Source organism: Aythya marila (assembly GCF_965140915.1).
Source record: "Aythya marila genome assembly, chromosome: 6".
NCBI lineage: Eukaryota > Metazoa > Chordata > Aves > Anseriformes > Anatidae > Aythya > Aythya marila.
The window spans coordinates 10,331,268-10,337,267 of NC_139047.1; positions in this window are offsets into that span (position 1 = coordinate 10,331,268).

The following is a 6,000-nucleotide window of genomic DNA, read 5'->3' on the forward strand; positions in this document are numbered from 1 at the left end:
AGCCCTCGAAACATTCATCTCCCTGTTAGAAATAGTTTTACCTCCACATGTCAGAGCAAAAGCTTAGGGAACATTTAAAGTGATTCTGAGGGTTTGTCTAGCTGGTTGATCTCACCAATAGAAAACAACTGCATCTATCTACAGCAGCAGCAACTGCTTAACTCTGTAGCTTGCCTTGCTGCTGAATTTCAGCATTTGTGTGCATTTTTCTTGACACTCACCCGCGTAGAGATAAGCTGCTCAATCCACTCTGAAGTGGTCTATATTTTCAGCCCAGGATGGATCAGCCAGAGCTCCAGATAGCTCTGGTGGGAGGTAGGGTGGCAGAGGAGCAAGGCAGGTAAGGTCAGCTCTGTCTGAATGCACCTGGAGCCTGCTGGGTGACTTGGGAAAAGTAGCCATGGAGCAGCAGGTGCTGTCTGTCCTGCCAGCCATCCTTTTCAACACGTGAGATCTCTGTGTATGTTACCTGGCTTGGCCAAGCAGTCCTCACCTGGGTGCTGTTCACTGGTCTAATCATCAGCAATTAAATCTAGCAGCAGCCCACCCACAAAGAGCAGCTGTACTGATGGGGATGAAATGCCTGGTCCTCCTCAACAACAAGCCTAAAAAGCCACTTCCATGGAACCGGTCTCTCACCTGGTGGCTCCCGTTGATGCCTTAGAGTGTCCTTGTCGCTGTCTCTGCCCCCAGCCCAGGTAAGGCAAGGTCCCTTTATACCTCTGTATTTGTACAGTGGCTGGGCATGGATGTGAGCTGGAGTTCCAGGATATCCTGCTCCTGCCAAGGTGCAGAACAACCTTCTTACAAAAGCCGTCCTTAATCAGCCCAGCAACATGCATGTTTTTAATCGAGGCTTATTGATTTATTGAAGCATTCACACAGCCTGTGCTAGACACGCCTGGCTCCCTGGGGATGATCTGTGGGTCTCCAGGTACTGTGAAGTCCCCTAGAGCCAAACGGAGAGATGCAGAGGAGATGCATACACCTCTCAGTGCCTTCAAACCAGGAGTGGGGCAGAGAATAGTACTCTTAGAAGAGCCTTAGCATATTCCTGTATAAAAAATACTACAGAAAATAAGAAATCACAATGTAAAAGGCAACAACGTGGTATGACTGAGCCATGTTACAGTAACAGGGAACAGCAGCAAAATGAAAGGGTCATGCAAGGATAAGAGAGGTGAACGTGTGGGATGAGCAGGGCTTGCTGCACGGCCTGAGGGAGATGGCCTTTCCCCATCATAAATCTTAAGTGAAGCACCGACTTCCAGTGGAGGGATGATAATTCTGGGCAAAGCTTTTATGGTCTCACATGAAAAAGACCAAAATTCCCATTGTGGAACCAACCACCAGCCTGTGAAGAAATCCCAGCTCTGCTTCTGTACGTGGTCAGATTTTGATCTTCCTTTGAAGACCTCAGTGAAACAGCTCTGGGCTGCTAGCAAGCTGGACCTTGATGGTGATGGCTGTGCTTCAAGAAGGGAGCAAATCTCAGGGGGAAAATGGGCATAAATGAGCCACTGAGGAAACTTCACCAGTGTTTCACCACCAGAGGCTTACAGGATTACAGGGGATAGAGAGTTGCTGAAATGTGAAGCGTTACATGTTTGCTGAACTGCGTGAAATCTGGATATAAATTACACAGGGAAGTTGCATTGTGCAGAAGAAATTTGATGGTCACTTCAGTAAAATTCAAAAGCTGAGCTCATCTGCAAAACTAGCAGATAAAAATGGATGTGTGCTGCTGTGCTCTGAATGATAAACCTTCCTGAATTACAGAAGAAATAAAAGCCAGCATGGACAGCTGTGGAAGAGGTTGGGAAAATAAAACTAGTGTACAGCCAGAATTGAAAAGTAGGCGAAGGGATGGGGGGAGCAGGGGTATATGTGGGTCAAGGGAATGAAGTGATGCTGCTGAGACCCAGCTCTTGTGAAAGATTCCAGTTATGGCAGGGTGGATAGGATAGATCCATACCAGAACAGCAGGCATGATGTGTATATAATACACTGATCAATTGAAAAGGAACTGTTTCTCTTGATAAAACAAATCTGAGCATGCAACATATTGGTATTCATTGCAAAATTAATTCTACTCGATTCAACCAAATCAATCAAGGTTTTCCATTAACGTTCCATGGAGTAAACATGTTGCAGTTTGCAGCCTGCTCATGGTGGTTTTATCTTATCCAGTAACCCAAATACAACTGGCCAAAATAAATCTGTGCTAGAGTTCTGAATAGTCCCTCCATTAACTATCTTAAGCAGGTAAAGATAAGAAAAAAAATATATTAAGGTTTGCATACAATCTGTAATGAACTGATTGAAAACAGCAGGAAGTATCTATCTAGGAAACCACACAGCTCTGTTTGTCCAGTTGTTATCTCCACATGAGATAATAACAATTTAAGGTGTGTTTTACTAATCAAATGTCTTTATATCTGACAAAATAACTCACAAAGGCAACTCATTTTATTGCTCTGCATGCAGAACTCCTGAGACACAGCATCTTTGTGTCCCCTTAAGGATGGAAAGGCTCCAGCAAGCCTGCAGGCAGGATCAGCCAGCACCAGGACACGCGATGTCCAGGCAATGGGCTGCAGCACAGCAGTAGTTTGTGTCTCACCATGCTGGACTTCAAAACCAACCTGTCTTCATGGTGATTTGCACTCTACTTTTGAAGTTTACCTGACGGGCTGAGAGTAACATTGATGGTTGATGGTAATCTGAAATGTGCAGGATCGCTGGACAAAATTCCAAATCCCACATTGAGCAGTAGCTCAAAAGGCAAAACCTGACTTCTAAGGGGTGGTAGTAATTTAAAAGGCAGACAAGCCCACAGCTGTTTAAAGGAGGAGAGGGAATTAGAGACTTCAAGGGTATGTTCAGGGGAAGGCTGTTCCCCAAGCACTGCCATTGTTTCCACGTCTCAGGCGCTTTCAGTGGATGTGGTTTGGTTGCAGTTCTTGACGTTAGGGTAAGGGGTACTCTGTGCATGTTTATTTCTGCTTCAGGAATTGATTTTATTGTAAACTTCCCAAATCTTATACCATGGAGATTTTTATTAAAAAAAATCCACCCTTGCTTTAGGATTCTGAACAACTGCAAACTGTTTGGCCTCCAGTTATCTTTTTAAAAGTCTTAAAACTGTGAGACCCAGTAAAGGACAAAAAAAAAAAAAAAAAAAATGTCAGAGTCACCAAAAAAAAAAAAAAGCTAAGAGGATTTCAGACTCCCAAATTTTGTTCTTGCAACAGAAAAAGAGCATTTTACAGGAACAGCCAGTGGGCATTTCATGTGCTGTAGCAGCTTTGGCTCTTGGTAGGTAACCACAGGGTCTGTATCTGTTTCACTTCAGAGAAGTTTAGTTGTTAGGAAAGGGAAACACAAACTCCCTATGTCTTAAGAAATGATTACAGACTATCAGTCTGGTGTGCCTTTTCTGGGTGCTGCAGCAAAAGCAGTAGGATCTTCTAACCTCCCTCTCCCCCCTTCTTTTCTTGGGTTGTTTGATAATCTGATTTGTCTCTTAATTGACACTGTGCAGCCAGCTGAATTTTCTACTGACAGGAGGACTGCCTGAGATTCTTAATGTAGCAGCATAAAGATGTGTAAGTGCTCCTACTGCTTCCACGGTTCACCAGCCATCTTGTGTTTGTGCCAGGTTTACTCAGATATTTTCTTTCCCTGGTTTCACCTCATGTGACAATGTCTCAACTTGCCCAGCTTCTAATAACAAATCAAGTCCAAGGTCCTCAAAAGGACTACATCTGGAGACTAAACCTCAAGCTATCTTTTACAGCCTTAGGATACTTTTTAAAATTCCAGTGCCTCCCTTTAGGTCCACAGGGATTCATGGAGTCTTTGTGGGTTGCTGGCTTTTGATTCTTCAGTTAAATTGATCTGTGCCTCCTCAGGGTACTACCTCTTCAGCAAAATGAGCATGCCAAAGGTCAAATTTAACAAACCCCGTAAGATTCATTCTCAGGCATTGCAGACGCTTCATAGAGAGCTGGTGGCAGAAATCCAGATAAACCACGATTCCAAAACAAACAACCCTCTTCCCCAGAGCAGCTTCTTCCCAGTCTTCTTGCTTCCTCTGAGATTTCTTCTGATGCCCTTGTATGTAGAAGCTGTCAACACCTTTTCTTCTTCCCAGGCTCACCAGATCCTGTAGTCACAGTCTGTCTGGGAATCTCATCAATTTATGCGTGCGTCAGGCTGAGGGAAGAGACTTGTCTCTTCCCTGCAACTTCTTCCTGCTGAACTACCTGCTCTCAGAAGCCCAGGTGTAATTACTCTGTCAGTGTGGAAGCGGTCCACTTGACTTCCTCTGCATAAGAACAACCTTTTTCCCTGCATAAACCAGATCCTAAACCAGATAAATCTATTTTATACCAGGTGAATCTATTTTGTAATGTGTCTCTTCTTGTTCCTAAATCTGATTTGTTCTTCTAACTCAGTCTGTGCTTTGTTTTATCTGAGACTTGGAGCTGGCATGGGAGAGCTGGTAACGCTGCCTTTTACAACCGATGTGAGAAACAAAATGCACAAATGCAGCGACTCAGGCGAGCTGCAGGTTTGGGCTGTTAAACAAGTGGGCAATCACAACACACAGCAGCTCAGACTGTGTGCAGTCCTATTGAAATTTCAGTCTCACACATTAGGGGTCATGACTGGTCAAGCAGAAAAGTAGTATTTTCTTTCTTAGGTTCCCAGTCATGGTCTGGACAATTGGCAGCAGCATGAACACTCGGAAACAGCCAAGTTTTCCCTTTTTGTTAAGGGATGTAACGTGGCAAGAACAAAGGAGGTTGCACAGGGGTGTAGTAAGCTGCCTGGTGGGAAGGCAGTAGTGTCTTTCACCTGCAGGAGACAGTGATGGTGCTGGGGACCCTGTGCTCTCCTTCCCTTTAATTGCCTTGTCCTGGCTTTGACAGGGAATGTGATGTGGGATCAGAGAATTTTAAAGTTGGCTCTTCACTCTTATATTCTACTTTATTTCAAGAACAGTTAAAAAAAAAATCACCTCAAGAAATATTAACTTTCTGAACACTTAGTACTTCACTGTTTGTTTGATAATTATTCAAGTAAGGGACTGAGGTCTGACTAGTTGCATGGGACAGCATACTTTTAGGGTTTTGATTAAGGAGGTATTGGGGAGGCATTGGGGAGGCAAGGACAATCCCCAGACATGGACTGTATATCTCGAAACAAGACACTGGAACTCATGATAAGGAAGCGGCAGACGGACAGAGAAACGAATGTAAGGACTATAAATCTCGAAACTGGACATTGGAATTCATTATAAAGATACAACAAACGGAAGAATTAGCAACAACCAGCTCTTGCAATTAAGAAACCTGCCAATTCAGCAGATTCCTGACCAAAGGTGAAAAGTACACTGTGAGGAAGACTCGGGGTCTTCCTCCCAAAGACCCCTGCCCACGTCCCAAACACCCCTGCCCACAATTCTTGGGAGGCTCTACGCAGGCGCAAGGTGCCAAAAGGCTAATTAGCATGAGAAGCGAGGGAAGGCGGGGATTGTTAATGAATATGTATAGGCACTTGTAGAATATTGATAGATTGATTGTATAAATTCAAGACTGCTTTCCGCTTTGGGTATGCACGATAGGTGGAGAGATCCCCCGTGCATCCAGCGCTGCAATAAAGAATATACCACTTAAAGGAATTTCGGCTTCGATCTTTGAATCAGTTTGTTCTAGGGAGTCTTTCCCACATAGTCTGTCTGTTCTGGCATGGCTGAGATAGGGCACATATTTTTGCCTTTTTTTGCCTTTTTTTTTTTCTTTTTGCTTTTCTTTTTTGCTTTATTCCCCAACCCTACCCCCTCCGCTCTCCCGGGCCCCTAAGATGGCGGCGGGGCCGGTTGCTAGGGCCGCGCCGCGCCGTGCCTAGCAACCGCGCGCGCCTGCGCACCGGGGCCGCTGGGCAGCGCGGGGCAGGCCGGGACGGCCGGTGGCGGGCGGGCGGCGGGGCTGT